Below are 15,699 nucleotides of genomic sequence, written 5' to 3'. Positions count from 1 at the left end.
CTGATGTTGTGATGTTCTGCATTAGGATGAGATGCAGATGGAGGCCTGAGAGGCTCACACACAACCAGGTATCACCTGACTCCCCACTGATATCCGAAAATCCAACACACACACACACTGTAAAGATATGCACATTTTCACACGCCTTTGTGGAATGTTTGTGTTGGCTTTTCTGTCTTTCCGTGTCTTTTGCTCTCTTATTCTTCCTCTTCACATTTGCAATCTCACACACACACGCACGCACACACACACACACACACACAGAGGGTGCTTTAAGCCTTTAAGCCTACCCCTTGCTTTTCTCCCAGCTGTAACTTCTAATGTGTTCACCCCCCTCCCATCACCACCACTAACCCCCCCTAAAAAATCATTCATTATTTCTTTTATATCTCCTTTTCACTTCCAAAGCCCATTTTTCTCAGCGGCTGCCTAGCGTGCGGTATTAGGCTATGTGTAAAATAAATGATGTCTGTAGCCGTAGGGGTATGGCTCTGCCTCCCCCAGAAAACTACCTAACGTCCAAGGAACATTAAACACCCAGATCCTCGTTTAGCGAATAAATAACCATTCATTTGAATGGCTTTGTCTGTGTGTGCGCACCGGACTTTCTGTGCATATTTTACCAGCGCTGTGCCTACATGCTGTGTGTCAGGAGTGAGAGAGAGACAGAGAGAGAGAGAAAGAGAGAAAGAGAGAGAGAGAGAGGGGGCCCATTAGAGACTTAATATAGAATAAATGGCCAGGGGCCTGTGTGTCGCCAGCAGACCCTCCAACTCCACAGCTTCATGGTGGGTTACTAATGACCTGAGATCGGGCTCCAAAATGAACTCCTTATATGCATGTCATTTGCAGTGTGTATATATTTATATATTATTTTTTAATTGTGTTTGAAAAGAGAGTAAAACGGTATGAGAGTGTCATTTATTGAGGGGGTTTAGGGAAGTTCTGCCTTAAATGATTCTTTCCAGAAAACTAAATAAATTAGATTCAATTAGTCTTTAATGGTTTATGTGTTATGTGTTTGTCAAAGTGTGTTTTTCGTCTGTGTGTATGTGTGTGTGCGTTTGCTGGCTGTTAAAGAGGACAGTGTTAGATTTTGGGTAAAAAAAAAAATGTGGCTGTGATTGCCTAGTTAGCAGAAGAAAAAGCTTCAGCGTGTGTTTGGCGTAACGATATGGACACATCGTATAGACTGAGTAATGTATTTTTGTATACTGTACAAACATACATTAGTCAGTCTGTATGCTCCTTTATTGCAAAAGAGAAACGTAAAACTGAATGAATGTTCTTTTCTTCAAAATCACAGCGCCTGTCTGGTTGTTTCTGTGTGTCATTTGTATCTGCTCATCAATGTGTACTACATTTAAAACTGTAATGGCAAAATATTATATCAGTTCTTTAATCAATATTTCTGTATTTAATCTATAATGGTCCAAAATGCTGCTCAAGAACTATCATGAAAAACCACATGAGCAAAAATTATATGATGTGAGGCTGTGTGATGCTTTTTTAAAAATTCAGCAAACAGCATTATTGAAATTGTCACATTGCATATAATTAGTAAGGTGTAGAAAAAGTTGTGTAAGTTGTATGTTTGCAATGCAACGTTGTCAGTGTTGCTTTATTGCATATTGTAGACATTGTTGCATTCAGTACTATGATTTTAAGCTACTACAAGAAACTTTTCTGGTTGTCAGCACTGGTATTTGTTGCTTAAACTGCACGTATTGGAATTTTTAGCCACTTTTCTGTTTGTTTGTTTTTTTTGTTTTGTTTTTTCATTCTGCTCCTGCTACAACTGCTCTGGGCATGTTCACTTATTGCTGCAGAATGCAAGTTGTAACATTTACTTTCTTAAGGTCCTGTATGCAGTATTTCTGTTTTCCAGAGGCAGGATATGTACAATTACGATTACAATTACCAGCCAAAGTTACTTAATCTTGAATGAGTGAAAAGAAACAGCCCACAGTGCATCACCACCAAATATTTCCACATTCAGAACACAACTGTGATTTTATTGTTGTTGGAATATGTGCACCCCAGACCTGTAGTTTTTAACAATTTACTGTATTGTCAGAGTACTACATGCAAGCAATGAGCTTGAGCTGACTTTTGGGAATAAATAACAAGAGCAATACTAAATGTACAGTAACTAACTACAATGTAAAGTTGCAGGGGGCATACAGTCAATAAAGCTTGCACAGTCTACAAACTCAAGGGAAGAATAAAAGTACATACTACTTCTAAATCTAAATTCCTGATTAGGGCTGCGTGATATTTAAAAATATCATTTTGCAATTATTTTGTCAGATATTATGATTGCGATATTACTCAAGCTTAAGTGGGATTGGTCATTTTTGCATTTAATTTTCAGTGAAAAAAAGGAACATAAAAAAAGATGATGGGAACTTAAATACAGAAAGTAAAAGCAATTGGTTAAATTCTGTATTTGAAATTATGAATAGCTTTTATAATCATTTCTATTTATTATGTATTGTTTATATCTATTTTTGTAAGCCTTTTTTTTTATAAATTTATGACAGAAATGTGTTGCGTTAAATGCACATTTTCTATATTTGTTGTTTTTTCTTAGTATCTAATAGGAGAAAAGACAAAATATTCAACCAACACAGTGAGTTTTTACTTTTATTTGGTCAAGTCAACTGGGACTTGAAAAGTCACCAATTTGTCCCTGTGTAAAGAGCGTTAGTAGCACCACTGTCACCTAGCAGAAGAGACACAACAGGAGCCAATAATGGTCTAGATTTTTGCTCAAGGGCACGCCGTCATTGTGCAAAATCACCTGTAGATGTAAGAGATGCGACGATTATTAACTAAGGATAACAGGAGTTTTAGACTTTTCTTGCTTGTATGAAAGGTTTTTTGTAATGTTTACATGAAGCTCAAATGAACAAACACACGAAAAACACATTATTCACATGTTCATGCCACTCTGTGTGTGTTTGTGTATCAGAGGTTTTCATGGCTTGGCAATTAGCGTTGGCAGATGAAGCATTGGTCGGATAAAAAGCTGTCATGCTGTGGAGTTGATGAACTGTGGGAAGGACAGGAGCCCACAGCCACAAACACACACACACACACAGTCATGAACATGTGAATAATGTGTTTTTGCATGTGTTAACATGGACATCTAAGTATTACAATATGTTTTCTTTGTTTTCTGTCTATTGAGAGATTATTCTGCTGCTGAAACTGTATAGAGGGGAGCGGTGGTAAAGTAATTTAAGTTTTTATTTTGGTTTGGGCCTGAAATGTAATAAGAACAGTCCTCCACTAAGATATCTGAATAATTGTAATATTTTTTAATTTGACTCTGTGGCAAACAAAATCAATCTCCTTTTGTTCTATGTGAGTGTGGCTACTGTAACTCTGTGTGTGTGTGTGTGTGTGTGTGTGTGTGTGTGTGTGTGTGTAGGTGTGTGCATGCGTGTTTAGAAGTACTTCTGAGTATCTGCTTACAGGATAATGCATCTGCATAAGACTTGACATTGTTTTGGACTTTGATTACTATTTTTCTGTTTCTATAAGATGTTTTGATGTAGATTTGTTTGTTCTTCCCTCTCCGTGCCGCTCCCTGTCTGAGGTATGCTTTAGGTTTCATTTTGGCGACGTTGATTGTCTCTAATGTGTTGTTTGTTCACAGTCCTCCGGCCCTTCTGTTTGTTTATGCGGGGCCAGTTTTGCCCTACGCCACTTGCACAAATAATTATGCTCGCTAATGAAGGGGCCCGCAGCCACGGCACTCAGTAAATGCCTTTCTGATGAGAAGCACTAGGAGACAGCAGGTGCAGGGTGGGCCTCCCAGGGACTAAGATTGAAGACCAGGAAGTCGGAGTAACCCCCACCCCCCCAATCCCTCTGTATTTCTACTCCTCTCTGACTTCCTGGTTTTCTCTTTTCTTGCTCCTCAATGAGTTTCTTGGTAGGAGCATCCATGCTATAGTCTTGTCAGAATCATCCCGTTCTAAATCTACATGCATAAACATCACATCCTCTTTAAATTCGCTTGAGATTTGATGATGCCATCACACAAAAGGCACATATAAACATTTCTTAAGTCTGTTTGATGGTGTTGTGTTATAGCTCAAATACATTCACACAAAGAAGCATCTGCTCTGTGAGAACATTTAGCTATAAATTTGTTTGGCTGTAACACATTATATGAATTCTATCATATACATGTTTAAACAAGTTTGAAAAAACTGCTACTCTCCACACTCATCATACTGTATCTTAAGTAACTTGCACTGATGATTCTTCCTCATCATCTTCTCTGAAAATCTTGTTCCCCCCCCCCCCATTTTCATTCTCCCCCTGGGGCTTCCTCGGGCTTTGAGGGCAAACAAATAAACAAAACAAAACATTTATAGACTCAGTGCTTGCATCTTGGCCCCCAAATCCCTGCACTTAGAGCTGAGTGAATGAAGCATGCGGCGAAGGCCCATATGAGAAAGACAGAAAGACATTTGGGCTTCTTTCTCTGCAAACTTTTACCCCCCTCCCTTTTTCCCTCTGTCTCTCCAAAAACTTCATAAGCAATAATACTCTCGTGTAAGCGCGTGTGTGCGCACGAGTGTGAACAAGACCGTTGGTTTGTGAGCACATGCGTGTGTCAGCGTGGCTGTGCATGTGTGTGTGGCAAGTGGTATGTGTTGCACATGTGTGCGTGCATTTGCATGTGTGTATTTGAGCAGGGTGGTGTCAGCTCGCTCCTTGCCACCCCATTTGCTGTAGCTGTACCGCTGTGATCACAGACAGATGTATAAATCAAACCTCGCTTGATGGATTCATCAGGGTGGCGAAACGATCGCCTGAGAAGAACTCGCAACTCTCTTAGCGTTCTGTGTTCTGACGGAAAGGGTATGCAAAGAGCCTAAATGGATGAACGCTTGATTAATTCTTTGCCGGAGATGTTGGCGACAGCAGGAAATGTGTTTTTGCTTTGACTGTGTTTGCACGGGAATTTGCGCGCGCGGGGCGTGAGTTATGAGGCCTGCGTTTTGTACCTAAGGCTATTGTGCATAATGATGGCAGGTTGGGAGAACTGCAAGCAGCCGCTAAAGACTTGCTACCTGTGGAGCAAAGACAACCAAAGAGAGAGGGTGTGTGAGTGTGTGTGTGTGTGTGTGTGTGTGTCCTAGTGTGGGAGAAAGATGAAGCTGCAAAGTGTGTGAGAGCAAGAGATGAAGAGGAAAAGTGTGACAGGGAAACAAGAGACACACAGGTGAGGGAGGAAAAAAAGAGATAAACAGAAATTCTCAGTAAATGTAAATGTAAATGTAAATGAAAGGATGCCATTTGCAAATGACACAAGATTTCATTCAGAAAGTTACATTAAAGAGAAAATAATTCCCCTTTAATGCACAATTTCTAAGATACTGAACATGAGCTCAGCCTCGCTTTTGACCCTTCACACCATTAGCCACCAGTATATAAGATCTCAGTCAGCAACTGTAATTCCACAAAGTCCAAAGTTGGATGTTTCTGTTATTAAAAGTGCTCATGGAAAAGTTGCTGCAGAGAAAGGGTTTTTCTTCAATTATGTAAATCTTCATGCTGTTACTTTAAAGTTTATGGAGAAACCTGTGCCCTGATTGCAGTGAGGCATCTTTGACATTGGATCAGAAGTCATGTCCTCAAAACTTCAACTTGTCATTGACATTATCATCATCCCAAGCAGTGAACAAATGTTTCCCTTCAATGTTGTTGTAAAAGTAGTTTTAAGACCTTGTTATACTGCTTACATTTGTAGTCCTCTTTATTTGTATTATTATCTTCCTGTTGTGTTGCACATTTTTGCGTTTTTTTTTTTTATTTGGAAAAGGCAATATCATAGAGTGTACAAATCCTTTAGATATTTTAGAATTAGAATATGTGTATTATTGTTAAGCACTTAGTAAGTGTTTGGAAAGGTGCTAAAAAGTGTCATTTATTATTTTGTTGCTTTTTCTATTTTGTTCTTTATGTTGATAACTCTGAACACTTAAAAAAAAGATTGCTTCTGTTTCAAAGTTTGTCTTTTTGACTACAAAACATTTAATTATCAAGTAAGTGATAACATCCCTCCTGTTTTGATTCGCTGTAGCTCATTTGTAGTACCTTTCGCAACAAAACTGCTATGTTTTTATTAACATGATTTTCTATGATGCAGTTTAAAGAATTTAAACTGTCAATATTGGAAAAATTTGCAGTAGCAGAACAGTTTCCGGTGACTGTCTACTCTTAGATCACCTGGTACGGCGTACACTTGTGGGCTGCGTCCTTAGCAGTGGCCTGGTTTGATTCTGACCTGCAGCCCTTTGCTGCATAATGCCATGTCTCTCTGCCCACTTTCTTGTCTGTGTTTACCGTCTAAAATGACCCAAGAAATCTTAAAATAAAAATTTTATAAAAAGTAAGGTTAGTGGAAGGTTTAAGGGGAAAGTATTTGTGATATTCCACAAAAGCTCAACAAATGAGAAACAGGTTTCTGTGTCCGGATCCTAAGGTTATGAAGACAGTTAGCAAGTGGATTTTTATAGCTAACATGTTGGTAATTTATAAGAAAAGGCAATCTGTGTATCTGGGGGTGGCAGAAAGAGGGAGAAAGAGGAGGGGCAGGCAATATGAGTAGTAATTTACTCAGTTAAAAGCCAAATGGCAGACAGACTGTCGCCCTGCATGTTATCTCGGAGATTTGCACTCTGCTCGTTTTCTGAGTATATCTCCCTGCCTGTGTGTGTGAGAATGTGTGTGTGTAGTTCCGTGTGCATATGCACGCAGTTGGGTAGAGTATCAGCATCATTTGAGCATTTCTTTGTCACTGTACTGTAAATCATGAAGACTTTATTGCTTTACCAGAGCTCATATGTGTACATACGGGTCCATGTTTGTTCATACACTGAGATTACAGTAGGCGACTGCAGGCGGATTTTTGTGTGTATCTGCATGTGTTAGGGTCACATGTGCACTTACTTGTGTGTTTGTACTTATGTGAGTGAATATGTGTGTTTTAACGAATCTTGGGAGGCTTCATTGCACTCATCAGGATATCAGTGTTGAGAAATGGCGGTGTCAGTGAAGTGACAACTGTGTGTGTGTGCTAGGATTGATGGGCCTGAGTCTGACAGCAGCCATATTGTGAAGAGAAAGAAGGATGAAGGGATGGAGGGAGAAACAGAGGGAGGAGTACTGTAGCCCCCTCATCCTCACAGGTTAATATTGACACAGCCTGGGCAGATACAGCGCCTGGAGCGCTCATCAATCACTTTCAGTGGACCCATACAAATACACAGCACACACACACACACACACACACACACACACACACACAGGCTCAAGCAGAGAGAAGGACCACACGCACTGTAAGACAGCATGCAGAAAAAAATACAATCACACTTTCAAAGTCAGGCAGAATCATAGACTATTCGGACAAGTCAGGCAAAAATATATGTTTTTAAGAATACCACACATTAATGTCAAACTTCTATTAGTTTTACTAAAACAACAGTAACTCTTTTGTTTAAAAGTTCCACTTAAATAAGCACAACAACAGTTTTGACAACTTCACAAAACAAACAGTTGAACAACAAATTTAGATTAATCAAGCAAATATGTTTTCAGAAGTATCACTTTGCACACTTTATACGTAACCCTGCGTTGCAAATTATGGTTGCCATAACATTGTTGTTAATCATTTCAGAAAGATAAAAAACCAAGTTCCCTTGACAAGCAAAACAATTAATTAATGCAACTTTCCATCCATCAATCATTGTGCGTGTCACTGAATTACCATAATCTGTGCATGGTGGCTGTTTTAAGAGCAAACAGTTAATTTCCAAACAATAAATCACAAAGTGTCTCTCTACCCCTCTGTGCGCTTTGACAGCTTCGTCTCTCATTGCTACAAATGAAGGCTTACTTGAAACCTCTTCAGTTTTACAGAAAAAAAATCAAATCATATGCGCAATAAAAGGCAGGGGTCTAACAAAGTTTCCCGTACAGCCATAACCAAAATGTGTAATAATCATTTTGAGACTATTACAGTAAAATGTAATAATTGCATTTTTCATAATTAGTTCATTAATAAAACATTTTTTAAAAAGTTGCATCTGTCAAGTAGTTTTCATGACACTGTAATTATCGTAATTATTTTCCACTTTTTCTTTTTTTTTTCTCTCTCTCTTCCTGTTCGTTTCTCTTTTTGTATCTCTCTCCCAGGACTGGCATGGTTTTGTGGGTGGGCTGAAATCATTCACTCATCGCCATGGCTATGATGGTCTGGTGGTTCTCCTGTCCATCAATGATACAGTTCATCATCCCTGCCAGCAGGTGGCTGTCTACTCAAACAACACAGATCTTCTAAACCAGGTAAATAAAATGTAAGGCCACCTTCCACATTCTTGGCAAGAAAGAAGAAGCACTTCTCCTAAAATGTCAAATTGATGCTTTACAAGTCTATTGTGTAGTATTTAGGGGGATATATTGGCAGAAATGGAATATAATCAGAGTAAGTATATGCTCTTTAGTGTAAAATCGCCTGGAAATACAAATTTTCATGCTTTCGTTACCTTAGAATCAGCATTTATATCTATATAGGGAGGGAGTGATCCACATGGTAGTCCACTATGTTGCAAACACTGGCTCTAGATAGGGGCATTTGTGTTCTCAAGTCAGCCCCCGTAGTTATTAGCCTCTCAGCAACAGAACTGGAAAAACACATATTTTTAACATGAAACTGCTTTATTCCATGTTTTGTTGTTGTTGTTGTTGTTGTTGTTTTGTTTTTGTGTTTTTTCCTGTTTTTAAAACACCGGGTGTATTTGTTTTGGAGAGGAAGAGACTGCTGCGAGTAATTCAGCTCCTGGTAAAAAAAAAAACCTGAAACTCTGGATTTATCTAAGTTATCAGAGAAAAAACAGTATGCACACATTAGCATTTGTGTGCTGTTCCTGTAAAAAGGCAAAAAAAATAAATAAATAAAATAAAAAATACTAAAAGATGGTGGCATTCATTGCAGATCTGCTGTGAGTTGGAGGAATCTTCCAGCTGGTGTCTTTCTGGTGAACTAGAGGCCAGGCAAAGCCTCCAGGTCTACCACATTCCCATAAATATCTCCATAACTTCTGGTACTCCTCTTCTGCTGGTAGAAGAAATAAAGGGCCTCCTCAAGGACTTTGTTGACCGGCGGAGCTCTGTATTAGCCTGCCACCCCAGTAGTCGGACCTCTTCCACGGAGGGAGTGGCAGGCAGCGTGGAGTTCTCACAGGGATCATCTGGTATCAATGACATGGATGGCTCTGACATAGAGCGAGCCGAGGGAGGCAGTGGAGATGGGGTGCCAGTAGCAAGGTAATCAAATACATCCCTTTGATTTTGTTTCATCTGGCGTCAGTGAATGACATGAATACATGAAATCTGAGATTGATTATTTATTCCTGGGCTTTAGGTACAAACTGACACAATACAGTAACAGTGTTGCTTAATCTCTGTAGGGTGATGGCAGATGGTGAAGAAGATGCAGGAGGTGTAGGAGCTGGTGCTGGTGGGGAGCTTGTGAGCCCTGATAGTGGTATGACCACCATCCGCAGCAGCCGCTCCTCCAAAGAGAGCTCAGTGTTCCTCAGTGATGACAGCCCAGTTGGAGAAGTCATGGCAGGAGGAGGGCCAGCAGGACCAGGAGGAATCTTCCTGAGGAATCCCTCTCCTTTGACGTTGTTATCTCTTTCCCCTCCTGTTCCACCTGAGAGGAGGAAGCAACACTCTGGCAGAAATAAGAGTGACAACTTTGATCTGTTTAGTTTTGACCCACTTCATAGCAGTGAGCACTCTGTGCCAACAAGAGGGGAAATAGCAAATTCTGGAGTAAGGCGAGATGAAGGAGAAATAAGAGCAGGGAGCTCTAGTTTATCAGAACTTGAAGAGCTGAGCTTGCTAGATTTTTCTGCTCCCGATTCATTGGGCGGGCTTGACAGTAGAAATTCTTCAATTGACCACCATGGTCATCTCCATGGGAATGACATAACTGACACTGTGGTTCCTCCAACCCCAGTAAACAGTGTGGTAGGTAGCCGCCCACCCAGCAGTTGTGGGGTCAGGTTCTTTCCAGAAGATGTTGTTGAAAGGATCAATGGCCTCCAGCACAAAGACAGTGTGTCATCATCATTGTCAGAGACCTGGGATGAACTCGGCTTTGACACACAAGGAGCAATGTCCTCAAGCGATATTAATGATAATAGGACCAAGTTATCAGAGAGCCCTCTGAATGTTTTGGAGGAAGTTAGAGGGAAAGAGTCAGTTGATGATTTAAAAGAACAAGAAAGCAGAGAAGAGATCTCAAAGTCAGAGAACGCCCACCAGAGGGGAAGGAACCTTGAACCCCAGCTTAGTCTGATCACTGAGCAGACCGAGTCGTATGACACCTGGAACCCAGATTCTGTACTTGAGGATAAATGGAACCCCGCTTCTTTGTCTTATCTACAGTTGACACCACCAGAGGAGGAAGCATCTGGAAAATACAGGGCTGGCATCATTGGAGTGAAAGAAAAAACATCCTCATTGTCAAGAAAGAAAGCAACCTTAAACACTTTAACGCCAGACACATCTAAAGAAGAGGACGACGGGGTACAAGGGAAAAAAGGAGACCGACAGATGGAACTCCTCGACTTCTGGACATACTCAGCTCAGAAGGGATTTCTCAAATCAGATAGTGGAACCACCACATCTTATCCAGAATCACTAGATATGTGGAATATGACAATCCGGGATGACAGTTTATCACCTCTCACGACCCCTGACAACTTGTCCGGAAACTCAGGTTCTTTCTCTGGGGTGAACCCCAGTGTTGAGGCTGACGCATCAGTGGAAAGTCCACTAGGGATCTCTGATGGTGGAATGGCAATGTGGAACACCACCATACAGGAAGACAGCTCTTCCACAATAACAAGCCCTGAAGGAGCTGAAAATGAAAAGGACCTTAGTCACATGGGATCATTGGATACTGGTGATTCTCCTGAGACACATACAAGCAAACAAGTAGTAGAAGACAAAGCTATAGAGGGTGATAGAGGTATAAATAAAGCATTTAGTCAGACACCTGAAGATGTGGGGTGGAAAGGTTATGAGCATAATGTGAAAATAGTCATAGAGGCGGCAGAAGGTAAAACGCATGGTGAAGAAACAGGTGACAATGACATCCAGAGTTTTCAGAGCCAGCAAATGGTCTTGCAGAACTTGGCATCTGAACATTCAAATGATGAGTCTTCCCACAGCCAAGGCCCTGAGATGTGGGATCTACCTGTCCCTGGCATGGTCACCTCTACTTCAGAATATGACAATGTAGGAGCTGGCACTTGGAGCCTAACATCCTCTCCTGAGGCCTATGCTAGCCCTGTAGTAGACATGATACAACTAGAGGAGCAATCTAGCCCTTTTGTGGCTGTGACAAACCCTATTCAGGTAGAAGAGCAGGTTGATCTCCTGGGAAACACTGAATACAGAGCAGTAACTTCAGACGAAGAACAGCCAACCAACCAGGTGTTTCAGTTTGAGGGAACTAGTCACATGATCAGTGATGGCCTAAGTTCAGTTAGGAGTAAGTATGACAACAGAAGTGAAGAAGGATCAGAGGACGCTGATTGGGTAGGTCAACCCAGTGATCATTCCCCATTTGTTCTGGTGGACCGCTCTACTGTCAATCAGACCACTTCAGCCACTCATCATTCAAGTCCAGGGGAAGCTCAAATCCAGGCAGACCAGTCATTATCCTCGAGCCTTGTTGAGTGGGACAATCTTGTTTCCAAGAAACATGCTCTCCCGTTCACAATGGCCCAAAATGAGGATGGACCTGCTGCTGAAAGCCAAGGTGGTCCTGACAGTGAGAGCATGGGATATGTTGTCAGTAAAACAACAGAAACCACGTCTCTAAGCTCCAGCTCTGGTGGGGATAGAGACACATTGAAGTATAGTCCCGACAGCCTTCACCTTGGTAGTCAAGACGAACTTAGGTCCAATTCTGATGGAGATTCTTCATCAGGCCTAGAAATGGATTACATCATTGTGTCTGGCACAGTAAAAGAAGCTGAGAGAGAGTGGCAAGATAGGCCTAAACATGGGGACAGGCAATCAAAAGGTGCAAGAAAGTCCATGGAAACATTTAGCATGCTTTCCTATGCTGCCACAGTGCTGCAAACCCAGGCTCAAGCTGCAAATAGAGAATGCCAGGAGGAACAAAGTAGACAAAACGAAATGATCAGAAGTACTGACAGTACATATACAGAGCAAGTTCATGACCAAGTAAGTCTTGGTAATGTCACTGAGCATCACATGGTGCCAGAAATTATAAGTTCTAGCCAGTCAGATTCAAGACCACCAAGTTGCAGTCAGACACAGGTAGATGAAGGAAACTATGATGATAAATCAAGCATTGTGACCAGAAGTGTGTCTCCATCATTAAGATATCCGTCGGATCACTTCCTGAAAACCAGAGAGGAGGTTTATGTCCATTCACAGATCTCAATGGAAGATTCAGATGAGGGTGGGCAGTCACCCTCTGCGCCTCCACCATGCCCCACTTCTCTGGGAGTCTGGGGGGATCAGATAGCAAGTCAGGAAGCACCTCAAACCACATCTGAACCACAATCACCTGTGCTCACAAACAGTTCGGTCTCTCACACCAGCTCTTTCGTTGGCACCCCATTAAGTGAATCTGGTATTTCAACTGAAAGAGGACTTGGATTACCATTTTCTGGGGATTTGATGGAAGAGGAGAATGACGAGGAAGAGCAGGAGGAGGGAACTCATATGGAGCGGACTACCCTACCAAAATGGACTTCAAATATACAGCGTGAGAGGGAAGAAAGACAACAGCTAGGATCTTCTGATCTGCTTAGCTTCACTGAGGAGCTGATTGGAGGTTCTTCATATCAACAAACAGATTTACAAACACTCGAGCCAAAGAGGGACAGATTCCTTCAGAATACAGTGGATTACTATAATGGACAACCTATAAGGACTGCTGATTGTGATAGACGGTCGACTGAACAACAGATAGGAGAATCTTCTCATGGAAGCTACTCACCTGTTTTAAGGTAAGCACCTCAAATCATATCCTTATGTCATAATCTTTGTGCAGTTCTTCTTCTGTTGCATTTCCAGTTATTCAAAAGTCAGTAGAGTTATGCAAAATAAAAAAACTTCGTTTTCATAAGAATTGACAATAATACATTTATTAGACCATATACTCATCTTTATAAATTGGTTAATCCAAAAGCAAACAAATCTAGTTTATATCTAATCATGTAAATGGTTATGGTTTGATTTTGGTTATGGTTTTAAGATGTTCTTCTCTGAGATTTCTACCTCCATGCTAATACAGTGTTTGTAAGGGGAGTTTGAGCTTGTAGTTTGCAGGTGAAAAATGTAACAATATCTTCCCTGCTTTTTAGCTTTTTTTTTGGTGACAGACTTTTTATTCCCAGCCAGTGAATGACGATGCCTGAGCACACACAACCCAATCATCAGAATAAACGTTGGCATTGTATGTTTCTGAAATCCACAGATAACAACTGTACATTAATATGTAGCAGATATGTTGAAACTTTATGTTTCTTTTTTGTTTAAACAATGGTGTGATAAATGTGTGGTTATCTTTAGGCACAAAAAACACTTGTTGTGGTTAGGAAAAGAGCATGTTTTGGCTTAAAAGACCCGTATTTGGTGGTATCATGACTGGAAATTCTGCCAATGACTCCATAAAAGACAAAGGGATTTGTTGTTTGTTGGTCTCAAGCAGTGGTCTGTAGCTTGGCAGCCATCTTGCCCAGGTGTTACGCCATCCACCATCCCCTCCACCTCAGGATGACAAAGTCAGCTTATATATCTGTAATGACAACTATGCCACTATAGAAACATTGACATCATACATCTGAAATGAACAAATGTAACATATTCATGGTTTGCTGAAACGTAGAATGTCAGCATTTTCTTCTGGGGACTGGCCTAGCACACACATACATACACTGTACCAACCACCCCTCCCCTCACTCGCCCTTAGTTTTCTCTTAGGTTTTATGTATCCAAAGCTTTCTCAGTGGTCTGTACGTTGGAGGAATATTAGCATCACTGAACAGACTGTCAAATTCGAGTTAGAGGGCTCTCCTGAGTCTGATGATCTGTGTTTGTGTGAGTGAGTGAGTTTGTGAGTGAGTGTGTATGTGTGTGAGTGTGTGTGTGAGTGTGTGTGTGAGTGTGAGTGTGTGTGTGTGTGTGTGTGTGTGTGTGTGTGTGTGTGTGTGTGTGTGTATACTTTACTTGTATTGTATCGGTGAGTGATAGACTATGAGTCACAGGGAGGTTGTGAAAATGAATAATAGTGGTGTGACAGAAACAGATTGTGTCCGTATTTGTGTGTGTGAGTAAAAAACAAACTGTGTATGTGGGTGTATTTCATATGTTTGGCAGCAAGCTTTGATCTTCAGCTCTGTGTGTGTGTTTATCTGTTTACGCCTCATTAAATATGCATTACCTGCCTCATTACAGCTGGAGCCCCACCACAGCTAATGGAAACAGCTCCCTTAGCTCTCTTGCAAGGTGTGGGTGTGGGTGTATGCGTGCAAGCCTGTGTGTGAGTGTGTGCCTAGGTAATACCCGGTGTATCAGACATTAAAAGTTTGTCCACAAAGCTTTAACTTTACATTAGCAATGAGTACATAACATTCTTATATGTTGTTTGGATTTATGTAATTGTTTAAAACGCACTGTGTGTGAAAGCTGTATCATGTCTGTTATTGCAGAAAAGTAGCATAAGATATGTTTTTTTATGAATGACTGGCATTTGATGTTGAATTGAAAGGCAGAATCATATTTCATTTAGTTTTTGGGGGATTTAAACATTTTTAAAGGTACCCTGTGGAGTTTCCTTGTAAGCAAAGTTTGTGTGTACATTCCTTCTGTTTCTCACATAAACACATTGCGTGTGTCCTTGAGGCTTTACAAAGAGACTGAATGAATTCTCTTCTTCAAACATTTGTTGTAACTTTTGAAACCTGCATTATTTACATCTATGATTTCCTCGCTAGCAGTCTTCTTCTTCCCTGCCTCTGGGCAGTGTTGCATTTCCTGGTGCATTATCACCAACTGTCAATGGCAGGAATGTATATCACAACACTCACATTTGTGTCCTCATGCCCTCACGAGAGCAAACAAAAAGAAATACATTACTTCCTAGTGCTACTAGAGGTCAAAAACTCCACAGAGTACCTTTAAAGCCAGGCATATACTGTATAATACGAGGCCATTTCAGAAATTTTGTTGTTTAATTTCAACTCCCACTGCACAAGTAAGTTGTCTGCAATGTAAAGCCAAAGCTCAAGATTTAGGTGCCACACTATGCCGCCCGATCGCTGAGCCATGACCTGAGTGCTCACACTGCACAGGTAAAATGGATAATGAAATCATAGACTGTAAAAAACTATGGTCGCGCCCCCACTTACCCCCACTATGCTTAAGTGAGGCTTAAATATCCGAGATACGGGCCTTGTCATCTTGCACTGGAGAAGATGCCAGAGCCAGAGTCTGTGCAGTAGCAACATTCATGGTGGGGGAGTTATCGCCAAAACACCCGTCTGACCAGTCGCATGCAGCTTCATTGAATGCGAGCGCATTGATTGGCACACACAGATCCCCTTTTTGTATAATTTA

This window comes from Plectropomus leopardus, chromosome 6 (genome assembly GCF_008729295.1).
Source record: "Plectropomus leopardus isolate mb chromosome 6, YSFRI_Pleo_2.0, whole genome shotgun sequence".
NCBI lineage: Eukaryota > Metazoa > Chordata > Actinopteri > Perciformes > Serranidae > Plectropomus > Plectropomus leopardus.
The sequence above is the reverse complement of the archived record's forward strand: the minus strand, read 5'-3'. Positions refer to the sequence as shown.